Source organism: Rhipicephalus microplus, unplaced genomic scaffold, assembly GCF_043290135.1.
Source record: "Rhipicephalus microplus isolate Deutch F79 unplaced genomic scaffold, USDA_Rmic scaffold_537, whole genome shotgun sequence".
In the NCBI taxonomy this organism is placed as follows: Eukaryota; Metazoa; Arthropoda; class Arachnida; order Ixodida; family Ixodidae; genus Rhipicephalus; species Rhipicephalus microplus.
Window position 1 is genome coordinate 10,001 of NW_027465097.1, and position 12,500 is coordinate 22,500.

At 60.7% G+C, this 12,500-nt stretch overlaps 2 non-coding genes across 2 annotated transcripts; both read left to right on the top strand.

Annotated features, from left to right (window-relative positions):
* The first annotated feature begins 8,371 nt into the window (after positions 1-8,371).
* Positions 8,372-10,158, top strand: LOC142795058 (small subunit ribosomal RNA). Its single transcript, XR_012892727.1, has one exon. It is a non-coding gene; the product is annotated as a small subunit ribosomal RNA (ribosomal RNA).
* Positions 10,159-11,877: 1,719 nt separating this feature from the next.
* Positions 11,878-12,030, top strand: LOC142795054 (5.8S ribosomal RNA). The gene has a single exon (XR_012892724.1). It is a non-coding gene; the product is annotated as a 5.8S ribosomal RNA (ribosomal RNA).
* Positions 12,031-12,500: the final 470 nt, after the last annotated feature.

Sequence of the window (12,500 nt, forward strand, 5' to 3'; positions counted from 1 at the left end):
TTTCGTTTTTCCGTGCCGCCCCGGCTGACGCGGTTTTCGTTTTTCCGTGCCGCCCCGGCTGACGCAGTTTTTGCGCCGCCCCGGCTGACGCGGTTTTCGCGCCGCCCCGGCTGACGCGGTTCCGACTTTGCACTTTTTGGCTCACCCCGGCTGGCGGCCCACTCACTCGATCGCCAGGTCTGTTTGCCCCGGTGGTTCCACCGCCAGGCTTAAGCGCGAACTTTTTTTGTTTGTTTTCTTTTGATTAAGCGCAAGCTTTTTTCTTTGTTTTCTTTTGATTAAGCGCGGGCTTTTTTCTTTGTTTTTTTTGCATTCGCCCCGGCAGACGCGGTTTTTGCGCCGCCCCGGCTGACGCGGTTTTTGCCGCCCCGGCTGACGCAGTTCGGACTTAGCACTTTTCGGCTGTGCCTGGCTGGCGGCCCACTCACTCGATCGCCATGTCTGTTTGCCACAGTTTTCCCGGTGGTGCCGCACCCGGGCTCGCCCCGGCTGACGCGGTTTCGTGCCGCCCCGGCAGACGCGGTTTTCGCGCCGCCCCGGCTGACGCGGTTTCGTGCCGCCCCGGCAGACGCGGTTTTTTGCCGCCCCGGCAGACGCGTTTTTTTTTTCTTTCGCCCCGGCTGACGCAGTTTTCGCGCCGCCCCGGCAGACGCGGTTTTCGCGCCGCCCCGGCAGACGCGGTTTTTTGCGCCGCCCCGGCTGACGCAGTTCGGACTTGGCACTTTTTGGCTGAGCCTGGCTGGCGGCCCACTCACATCGATCGCCATGTCTGTTTGCCACAGTTTTCCCGGTGGTGCCGCACCCGGGCTCGCCCCGGCTGACGCAGTTTTCGCGCCGCCCCGGCTGACGCGGTTTCGTGCCGCCCCGGCAGACGCGGTTTTTTGCGCCGCCCCGGCTGACGCGGTTTTTTGCCGCCCCGGCTGACGCAGTTCGGACTTGGCACTTTTCGGCTGTGCCTGGCTGGCGGCCCACTCACTCGATCGCCATGTCTGTTTGCCACAGTTTTCCCGGTGGTGCCGCACCCGGGCTCGCCCCGGCAGACGCGTTTTTTTTTTTTCTTTCGCCCCGGCTGACGCAGTTTTCGCGCCGCCCCGGCTGACGCGGTTTCGTGCCGCCCCGGCAGACGCGGTTTTTTGCGCCGCCCCGGCTGACGCGGTTTTTGCCGCCCCGGCTGACGCAGTTCGGACTTAGCACTTTTTGGCTGAGCCTGGCTGGTGGCCCACTCACTCGATCGCCATGTCTGTTAGCCACAGTTTTCCCGGTGGTGCCGCACCCGGGCTCGCCCCGGCTGACGCAGTTTTCGCGCCGCCCCGGCTGACGCGGTTTCGTGCCGCCCCGGCAGACGCGGTTTTCGCGCCGCCCCGGCTGACGCGGTTTTTGCCGCCCCGGCTGACGCAGTTCGGACTTAGCACTTTTCGGCTGTGCCTGGCTGGCGGCCCACTCACTCGATCGCCATGTCTGTTTGCCACAGTTTTCCCGGTGGTGCCGCACCCGGGCTCGCCCCGGCTGACGCAGTTTTCGCGCCGCCCCGGCTGACGCGGTTTCGTGCCGCCCCGGCAGACGCGGTTTTCGCGCCGCCCCGGCTGACGCGGTTTCGTGCCGCCCCGGCAGACGCGGTTTTTTGCCGCCCCAGCTGACGCAGTTCGGACTTAGCACTTTTTGGCTGAGCCTTGCTGGCGGCCCACTCACTCGATCGCCATGTCTGTTTGCCACAGTTTTCCCGGTGGTGCCGCACCCGGGCTCGCCCCGGCAGACGCGTTTTTTTTTTTCTTTCGCCCCGGCTGACGCAGTTTTCGCGCCGCCCCGGCAGACGCGGTTTTCGCGCCGCCCCGGCAGACGCGGTTTTTTGCGCCGCCCCGGCTGACGCGGTTTTTTGCCGCCCCGGCTGACGCAGTTCGGACTTGGCACTTTTTGGCTGAGCCTGGCTGGCGGCCCACTCACTCGATCGCCATGTCTGTTTGCCACAGTTTTCCCGGTGGTGCCGCACCCGGGCTCGCCCCGGCTGACGCAGTTTTCGCGCCGCCCCGGCAGACGCGGTTTCGTGCCGCCCCGGCAGACGCGGTTTTTTGCGCCGCCCCGGCTGACGCGGTTTTTTGCCGCCCCGGCTGACACGGTTCGGACTTTGCACTTTTCGGCTGTGCCTGGCTGGCGGCCCACTCACTCGATCGCCATGTCTGTTTGCCACAGTTTTCCCGGTGGTGCCGCACCCGGGCTCGCCCCGGCAGACGCGTTTTTTTTTTTTTTTCTTTCGCCCCGGCTGACGCAGTTTTCGCGCCGCCCCGGCTGACGCGGTTTCGTGCCGCCCCGGCAGACGCGGTTTTTTGCGCCGCCCCGGCTGACGTGGTTTTTGCCGCCCCGGCTGACGCAGTTCGGACTTTGCACTTTTTGGCTGAGCCTGGCTGGCGGCCCACTCACTCGATCGCCATGTCTGTTTGCCACAGTTTTCCCGGTGGTGCCGCACCCGGGCTCGCCCCGGCAGACGCGTTTTTTTTTTTTCCTTCGCCCCGGCAGACGTGGTTCCCCCCCCCCCCTCCGTCTTTCTTTTTGTTTTTTTTTTTCGCCGCGGCTGAAGTGGATTTTTCGGTGCCTCGACGCCCCGGTAGTCGCGGTTTTTCCGTTTCCGCACGGCCCCGGCTGACGCTGCTCGGTCACAGTCGCCTTTTGTGGTGATTGCAGACTTCTTGAGCGCGGGTGTTTTTTTTTTTTGTTGTTGTTGTTGTTTTATTACGCATTCGCTCCAGCAGACGCTGTTTAGACTTTTTGTTTCCTCTTTTATCCTGCGACGAGGTGACGAGGTTTATTCGGTGCCCCGCCGCCCCGGCTGAAGTGATTTTTCCTGTCCCGTGCCGCCCCGGCTGACGCGGTTGGGACTTCGCGTTTGTTCGGCCGCCACGGGTTTTGGCGCACTCGCTCGGTTGCTTGTTGTTGCCACTTGTTGCGAACCCAGGTTTCTTGAGCGAGCGCGGGCGTTTTTTCTTCCTTTCTTTCTTTGTTCTATGTGTTAGCGAATCGGCCTTTAATATCACACGAGGACTCACAACCAACAATTTTCAGTTTGAAGTGTAAAAAATCTGCAGGTGTTGACGTAACTGACTTGCCCCGTACCCTTGAGTACATCCATGAAGTTCTCGTAGTACTACTAAATCGCATTATTCCAAGTGGAGAAATTCCCATAAACTTGCAAACCTCTACACGAAAATCGGTGCGCGTGATAAAGTTGAAAATTATCGTCCGATATCAAATGTGCCTTCTATAACACAAATTCTAGGAAAAAAAAAAAAAAAAAACACTTGTTCGCCGTTTTCTGCGCCGTGACTGGCAGCACTCCGGCGAAGCGAAACGGGGTCGATTCGAGCACGATATCGGCGTCTTTCGACGTGCTCGCCGGCGACCGTCGCACGAGTACGTCGCACGAGCGCGTCTGCCGGGGCGCCGTTTGCGAAGCCGACGCAAAAGTGGGAACCGCCGCTCGGATGATCGCCGCTTTCGGCAGAGTGAGTGTTGGCACTCCGGGGAAGCGAAACAGCGTGAATGCGCCCACGAAATCGGCGTATTTTGAAGTGCCCGCCGGCGACCGTCGCACGAGTACGGTAAACCGCGTCAGCCGGGGCGTAGTTCGGGACGCCGACGAAAAAGTGGGAAGCGCAACTCGGATCTTCGCCGTTTTTGCAGGAGTGAGTGGCGGCCCTCCTGCGAGACCAAGAAGCATCGATTCGTGCACGAATTCGGCGCCTTTCGACGTGATCGCCGGCGACCGTCGCTCGAGTAGGGCAAACCGCGTCTGCCGGGGCGGGCTTCGGGACGCCGATGCGAAAGTGGGAAACGCTGCTCGGATGTTCGCCGTTTTTGGCCGAGTGAGTGCTGGCACACGGGCGAAGCCAAACGGGGCCGATTACGGCACGATATCGGCGTCTTTCGACGTGCCCGCCGGCGACCGTCGCACGAGTACGGTAAACCGCGTCAGCCCGGGCGGAGTTCGGGACGCCGATGCGAAAGTGGAGAACGCCGCTCGGATCTTCGCCGTTTTTGGAGGAGTGAGTGGCGGCACTCCGGAGAAGCCAGGGAGCGCCAATTAGCGCACGCCAATTAGCGCACGATATCGGCGTCTTTCGACGCGCTCGCCGGCGACCGTCGCACGAGTAGGGCAAACCGCGTCTGCCGGGGCGGGGTTTACGACGCCGACGCAAAAGTGGGAACCGCCGCTCGGATGTTGGCCGTTTTTGGCAGAAGTGAGTGCTGGCCACTCCGGCGACGCGAAAGAGCGCGAATGCGCCCACGAAAGTGGCGTATTTGGACGTGCGTGACGGCGACCGCTGCAGGAGTACGAAAAACCACGTCAGCCGGGGCGAGCGACACACGGCGGTCTGGGTGCTTATCGCTGCTATTATAGGGGCACCCCGGCAGACGCAGAAAAAAAAAAAAAATTTTCGAACCTTCTTTTTTGCTGGTCGAGCTCGGGTAACCCAGGTCGCAATGGGAGCCGCGCACGAAAGCGGCGTCGCGAGACGCGTTCGCGGTCGCTAGTCGCACGAGCTCGGCAACCGCGTCAGCCGGCGCGGAGTTCGGGATGCCGACGGCTAAGTGGGTACCGCTGCTCGGATGTTCGCCGATTTTTGGCCGAGTGAGTGCTGGCACCTCCGGTGAAGCCAAGGAGCGCCAATTCGTGCACGATATCGGCGTCTTTCGACGTGCCCGCCGGCCACCGCCGCACGAGTACGGCAAACCGCGTCTGCCGGGGCGGGGTTCGCGACGCGTACGCAATAGTGGGAACCGTCGCTCGGATGTTCGTCGTCTTTGGCCGAGCGAGTGCTGGCACTCCGGCGAAGCGAAACGGGGCCGATTCGGGCACGATATCGGCGTATTTCGACGTGCTCGCCGGCGAACCGTCGCACGAGTACGGCAAAGCGCGTCTGCCGGGGCGAGGTTTGCGACGCCGACGAAAAAGTGGGAAGCGCCGCTCGGATCTTCGCCGTTTTTGCAGGAGTGAGTGGCGGCCCCTCCTGCGAGACCAAGAAGCATCGACTCGCGCACGATATCGGTGTCTTTCGACGTGCCCGCCGGCCACCGCCGCACGAGTACGGCAAACCGCGTATGCCGGGGCGGGGTTGGCGACGCCGACGCAAAAGTGGGAACCGCCACTCGGATGTTCGCCGTTTTTTGGCAGAGTGAGTGCTGGCACTCGGCGAAGCGAAAGAGCGCGAATGCGCCCACGAAAGTGGCGTGTTTGGACGTGCTTGACGACGACCACCGCAGGAAAACGAAAAACCACGTCAGCCGGGGCGAGCGGACCCATGGCGGTCTGGTGCTTATCGCTGCTATTATAGGGGCACCCCGGCAGACGCAAAAAAAAAAAAAAATTTTTTTTCGACATTCTTTTTTGCTCGTCGACCTCGGGTGACCCAGGTCGCAGTGGGAGGCCGCGCACGAAAGCGGCGTCGCGAGACGGCTTCGCGGTCGCTAGTCGCACGAGCTCGGCAACCGCGTCTGCCGGGGCGGAGTTCGGGACGCCGACGGCTAAGTGGGAACCGCCGCTCGGATGTTCGCCGTTTGTGGCCGAGTGAGTGCTGGCACTCCGGCGAAGCCAAACGGGGCCGATTCCGGCACGATATCGGCGTCTTTCTACGTGCTCGCCGGCGACCGTCGCACGAGTACGGCAAAGTGCGTCTGCCGGGGCGGGGTTTGCGACGCGTACGCAATAGTGAGAACCGTCGCTCGGATGTTCGTCGTCTTTCGCCGAGCCAGTGCTGGCAATCCGGCGAAGCCGAACGGAGCCGATTCGGGCACGATATCGGCGTCTTTCCACGTGCTCGCCGGCGACCGTCGCACGAGTACGGTAAACCGCGTCAGCCGGGGCGGAGTTCGGGACGCCCGATGCGAAAGTGGGAAGCGCCGCTCGGATCTTCGCCGTTTTTTGGAGGAGTCAGTGGCGGCACTCCGGTGAAGCCAAGGTGCGCCAATTCGCGCACGATATCGGCGTCTTTCGACGTGCCCGCCGGCCACCGTCGCACGAGTACGGCAAAACCTCGTCTGCCGGGGCGGGGTTTGCGACGCCGACGCAAAAGTGGGAACCGCCGCTCGGATGTTCGCCGTTTATTGGCAGAGTGAGTGCTGGCACTCCGGCGAAGCGAAAGAGCGCGAATGCGCCCACGAAAGTGGCGTGTTTGGACGTGCTTGACGACGACCACCGCAGGAAAACGAAAAACCACGTCAGCCGGGGCGAGCGACCCATGGCGGTCTGGGTGCTTATCGCTTCTATTATAGGGGCACCCCGGCAGACGCAAAAAAAAAAAAATTTTTTCGACATTCTTTTTTGCTCGTCGACCTCGGGTGACCCAGGTCGCAGTGGGAGCCGCGCACGGAAAGCGGCGTCGCGAGACGGCTTCGCGGTCGCTAGTCGCACGAGCTCGGCAACCGCGTCTGCCGGGGCGGAGTTCGGGGACGCCGACGGCTAAGTGGGAACCGCCGCTCGGATGTTCTGCCGTTTGTGGCCGAGTGAGTGCTGGCACTCCCGGCGAAGCCCAAACGGGGCCGATTCCGGCACGATATCGGCGTCTTTCTACGTGCTCTGCCGGCGACCGTCGCACGAGTACGGCAAAGTGCGTCTGCCGGGGCGGGGTTTGCGACGCGTACGCAATAGTGAGAACCGTCGCTCGGATGTTCGTCGTCTTTCGCCGAGCCAGTGCTGGCACTCCGGCGAAGCCGAACGGAGCCGATTCGGGCACGATATCGGCGTCTTTCCACGTGCTCGCCGGCGACCGTCGCACGAGTACGGTAAACCGCGTCAGCCGGGGCGGAGTTCGGGACGCCGATGCGAAAGTGGGAAGCGCCGCTCGGATCTTCGCCGTTTTTGGAGGAGTCAGTGGCGGCACTCCGGTGAAGCCAAGGTGCGCCAATTCGCGCACGATATCGGCGTCTTTCGACGTGCCCGCCGGCCACCGTCGCACGAGTACGGCAAACCTCGTCTGCCGGGGCGGGGTTTGCGACGCCGACGCAAAAGTGGGAACCGCCGCTCGGATGTTCGCCGTTTTTGGCAGAGTGAGTGCTGGCACTCCGGCGAAGCGAAAGAGCGTGAATGCGCCCACGAAAGTAGCGTATTTGGACGTGCTTGACGGCGACCGCCGCAGGAGTACGAAAAACCACGTCAGGCCGGGGCGAGCGACCCACGGCGGTCTGGTGCTTATCGCTGCTATTATAGGGGCACCCCGGCAGACGCAGAAAGAAAAAAAAAAAATGGGGACATGGCGTGCGTCACCGTGCGGCTTCCGCAGCGTTGCCGAAGTCGCCGAGCCCTTCGACTGAGCCGAACGGCGGACAGGGAACGTTGGTCGGGCCGTTTCTAACCTGTCGGTGCCACGCCGAGACGTCGTTAAGGAAAACCGCGTCGTGGGCCTCTACGACGCCGTCGAGTCGTTGTACGTTTGGTGTCCAGCGTGTCGGCGGCGAGTAGCGGACACGTCGTTCACGACTTCGGTCTTTCGCAGTCGACGCGAACTTGCGGAGAGTCGTGGTGCCTCACGTTTTCGGCAGAAACCGCGGCGGAAATTTCCCGTGCGTGCGCGCACGACCTCGGTGCTGTGCCGTCAGCGTAGTGTTGCACAAACTCGTGGCCTACCCAAGGTGCGGTACGTTTGCGGCCGTATCCTCGGTGGGAATTTCGTGAGTAGGGTCGCAAATTCTACGACCTCGGCGGGTTTGAGAGCGACGTAGACTTGTGGCACGCTCAACATGCCACACGTATCGGGGCACACCCGCGGTGACAATTTTCTCGAGTACGCTCGTATTAGGGCCCAAGGAGGTCTGGGTACTTATCGCTGCTATTATGTGGGGGTTCTCGTGAGCGGCGTACGCGAAAGCGACCGGGTGTCTGATATGCGGCGGCTTCGGCCTCGTCAAGCGTGTCCTCGGGTCTGCTCCAGGGGAATCCACGGCAGTCGTCTGCAGCCTCATCCGCTTGATGCGTTAGAGGGGCTGGTTGTCGGACGGTGCCGTTTTACCACGATATCGAGGTGTGTTCCGTGTCGTCCTCGGGCGATTCAGATGCGAAAGCGCCGAAGACGCGGGCGTGACCCGTCGTCTGGCGGCTTTGCAGTCTCGGCTCCGTTGCTAGTTCCGGCCGGTCCACCGACAGTGCAGCGGGCTTGGCAACCCGCACGGCGCGACCGAGTCGATGCAACGAAAAAGAGCGAGCATGAACGTGCTTCTTGCCGCACGGCTCCCACTCGTCTTTCGGGAAGGTTGTGCCGTAGCGAGCTCGAACGCCGTCATCTCGGAGTGCAAAATAAGCGTGTTGGGGCGCCTGAAGGTGGCCTCCGCCGCACACAGACTGCGTCCGGCCCGCCGAGGGCGAGGACGGACGCGCAGTCGAACGATTAACCTGGTTGATCCTGCCAGTAATCAAATGCTTGTCTCAAAGATTAAGCCATGCATGTCTAAGTACATGCCGAAATAAGGCGAAACCGCGAATGGCTCATTAAATCAGTTATGGTTCCTTAGATCGGTTTCTTCCTACTTGGATAACTGTGGCAATTCTTAGAGCTAATACATGCAGTGAGCCTGGAGCCCTTTGGGTAACGGGTGCTTTTATTAGACCAAGATCGATCGGGTTTCGGCCCGTATTGTGTGGTGACTCTGGATAACTTTGTGCTGATCGCATGGCCACGAGCCGGCGACGTTTCTTTCAAGTGTCTGCCTTATCAACTTTCGATGGTAGGTTACTTGCTTACCATGGTTGTTACGGGTAACGGAGAATCAGGGTTCGATTCCGGAGAGGGAGCCTGAGAAACGGCTACCACATCCAAGGAAGGCAGCAGGCGCGCAAATTACCCACTCCCGGCACGGGGAGGTAGTGACGAAAAATAACAATACGGGACTCTTTTGAGGCCCCGTAATTGAAATGAGTACACTCTAAATCCTTTAACGAGGATCAATTGGAGGGCAAGTCTGGTGCCAGCAGCCGCGGTAATTCCAGCTCCAATAGCGTATACTAAAGCTGCTGCGGTTAAAAAGCTCGTAGTTGGATCTCAGTTCCAGACGAGTAGTGCATCTACCCGATGCGACGGCTCGGACTGAACATCATGCCGGTTCTTTCTTGGTGCACTTCATTGTGTGCCTCGAGATGGCCGGTGCTTTTACTTTGAAAAAATTAGAGTGCTCAACGCAGGCGAGTCGCCTGAATAAACTTGCATGGAATAATAGAACAAGACCTCGTTTCTGTTCTGTTGGTTTTTGGAATACGAGGTAATGATTAAGAGGGACGGACGGGGGCATTCGTATTGCGGCGCTAGAGGTGAAATTCTTGGACCGTCGCAAGACGAACTACTGCGAAAGCATTTGCCAAGAATGTTTTCATTGATCAAGAACGAAAGTCAGAGGTTCGAAGGCGATCAGATACCGCCCTAGTTCTGACCATAAACGATGCCAACCAGCGATCCGCCTGAGTTACTCAAATGACTCGGCGGGCAGCTTCCGGGAAACCAAAGTGTTTGGGTTCCGGGGGAAGTATGGTTGCAAAGCTGAAACTTAAAGGAATTGACGGAAGGGCACCACCAGGAGTGGAGCCTGCGGCTTAATTTGACTCAACACGGGAAAACTTACCCGGCCCGGACACTGGGAGGATTGACAGATTGAGAGCTCTTTCTTGATTCGGTGGATGGTGGTGCATGGCCGTTCTTAGTTGGTGGAGCGATTTGTCTGGTTAATTCCGATAACGAACGAGACTCTAGCCTATTAAATAGGTGCGGGGTTCCCAGCACCTTACAACCTTCTTAGAGGGACAAGCGGCTCCTAGCCGCACGAAACAGAGCAATAACAGGTCTGTGATGCCCTTAGATGTCCGGGGCCGCACGCGCGCTACACTGAAGGAAGCAGCGTGTCTTTATCCCTGTCTGAGTGATTGGGATAGGGGCTTGCAATTGTTCCCCTTGAACGAGGAATTCCCAGTAAGCGCGAGTCATAAGCTCGCGTTGATTACGTCCCTGCCCTTTGTACACACCGCCCGTCGCTACTACCGATTGAATGATTTAGTGAGGTCTTCGGACCGATGTCCGGCGCGGCCTTTCGGTTGCGCCGGTCTGTTGGAAAGATGACCAAACTTGATCATTTAGAGGAAGTAAAAGTCGTAACAAGGTTTCCGTAGGTGAACCTGCGGAAGGATCATTAACGGATTGTGAAGGGTGAGCGCCTCAGCTGCGTCTGCGCCCGACACTTTCTGCCGCTGACCCCGTTTGGACGCGGGGTCGGCTTTTCCCCACGGGGCTGCCTGAATGTGGAGCGGCACCCCGTGACAAATTGTTGCGCCCAGCGGACGCCAACACCGCGACCTTGGACGGTCGGCCAGGTGGCGGACGCGGGTACAAACGGCGCAACGCACTCATAGGTCGGCTTTCGACCCGCCACTGCACCGTGGCTCGAAGCGCTCGAAATGCGCGACCCGACCGCTGCGGGACCGCCTAGTACTGTAAACAGGAGCGGCGGAGCGCGAACGGCGAGTCGTGGTTACGTCGGTAGAAGGCGAGGCTGCGCGTTCCCGAAACGCCAGCCGAGTGCCCTCCCGACCGTTCGAGCGTGCAAGAACGAGACCCGACAATCGCGCGGCGACTGCCAAGTACGAGAGGAACGGCACAAGCGTCGGCGGTCGGTCAAGGAACTGGCGATGTGACGGGTCCGCTGTGCACCAGTGCATACCGTCCCGCCGTCCGCGGCAAGCGCCTCCGCGTCCTCGGGTGACGGAGGCTGCCGGTCGGTTCTTGCAGGCGAGGGATCTCGCTGGCACCGGTTCGCGTTGACGCGCGGCCGGTCATGGCACGGCGATGCGACGGCCGAGGTGCGCAGTACTCGATGGAGGAACCGCACGCTCCGATGACCGTCCCGCCCTCCGCGGCGTATGCGTACCGACCGTAATGGTTGCAGCAGCGCCGGCCGGCTTTTGAATTCGCCACACGAAACACGGTGCGAGATCGCGGTTAGGGGAGCGTCGACGTTGCCAGGCGTTTTGCTTGCTGCCGAGGGAAAGGCGGCACGGCCACGTCGCGCTCGTCGCGATTAGCGGGTCTGCGCGCTTTGGGAAGGTGCCGCAACGACTTGCCGAAAGAGGAAGCACGGAAGAACGAGGGACTTGGACGTCCCGACAATTGAACGCACTTGCGGCCAGGCCCTTGCTGGCTTCGTTCTTCCGCCTCGAGTAGGCTCGTACGCGGCTCCGGCGCCGAAAGTGGTCCTTGGCACCGACTTCGGTGGACGTGGGAAGTGCCGCGCAAGTACGGCGCGCCTGGCTCCACCTGTTGGCTAAAGTAGGCAGCCGGATCGGCATTTTGGTGTGCGGTGGCAAACCGTGGATGCGAAAAAAGCTTGTGCGATTTCGTGGAACAAAAAGCGGGGGTCCCCCTTTTTATGCGGAGGAGACCGACCCGCCCGCCGTGGTGAACCGCGACGCCACGGTAAAAACGGGAGAGGCTTGTCGATGGGACCGTGCATCCCGCGCTCCACGGAGGCCGGGAGGCGGCCGCCCGAGGAAATGTGTAGCCGTCGAGGCCCGCATCTGCGTGCACTCTTATCCAAATGGGTGTACCGCAGGCATTTTCTGGTTAGGCGGGCCAATGAGAGCGAGCACACAACGATACCTACGGGTCCGGCTTGGAGAACCGGCTTCGACGCCTCCCGAGTATTTATAGAGGGGTGGACCACGAAAGCACTCGCAAGTAGCGGAAGCGAAACGCCGTCCGAAACACACCGTTTGCTCGATTTGCGGCAGCCGAAAAAGGCGCGGCAGAGTTTTGGAGTCCAAGCGTGCGCTGAAAAGCGCCCTTCTTGGCCACTGTTTGGCCGAGTGCCAGAAACGTTTGGTTTTGACTGTACGGAATTGAACAAACACTTTTTCACGACTCTAAGCGGTGGATCACTCGGTTCTCGGGTCGATGAAGAACGCAGCCAGCTGCGAGACTTGGTGTGAATTGCAGGACACACTGAGCACTGATTCTTTGAACGCACATTGCGGCCTTGGGTCTTCCCTTGGCTTCGTCTGTCTGAGGGTCGGATCACATATCAAGAGAGCCTTCGGCGCACAAGGGAACGTGAGCCGTCGACTCGTTTTGACCGCGTCGGCAACACGGACAGCACGCTGAACACCTCACAGCGAGCGCCAACAGCGGCCACTCAAGGGCGAGACGGTGGCGACCGTCGTGCCAGAGCCCAACCGAAACGGGGGCGACCGACTGCATTGAGGATGTGGCACCTCGTTGAGACCGCCGCAGGACTTCGAGTCGGAAGGAAGCCTGCAGGGAAAGTGCGGTCGAGGTTGCGTACTCCTCTCTGCGACCGGGCGCGCAAGAGCTGCGAGAGCCACGGACGCGCAACTTTAACGCACGGTAAACACGAGGAGCGAAAGCCGGCCAGCAAAGCTTCTCCAGCCGTGCGCAAAGTGCGCGAGATCGCAGCCTTGCGTTGCGCTTGTTGCCCTCGAAGTAAGCAGGGTGTCCCGTAGACCGGGCGCTCGAACACGCTGC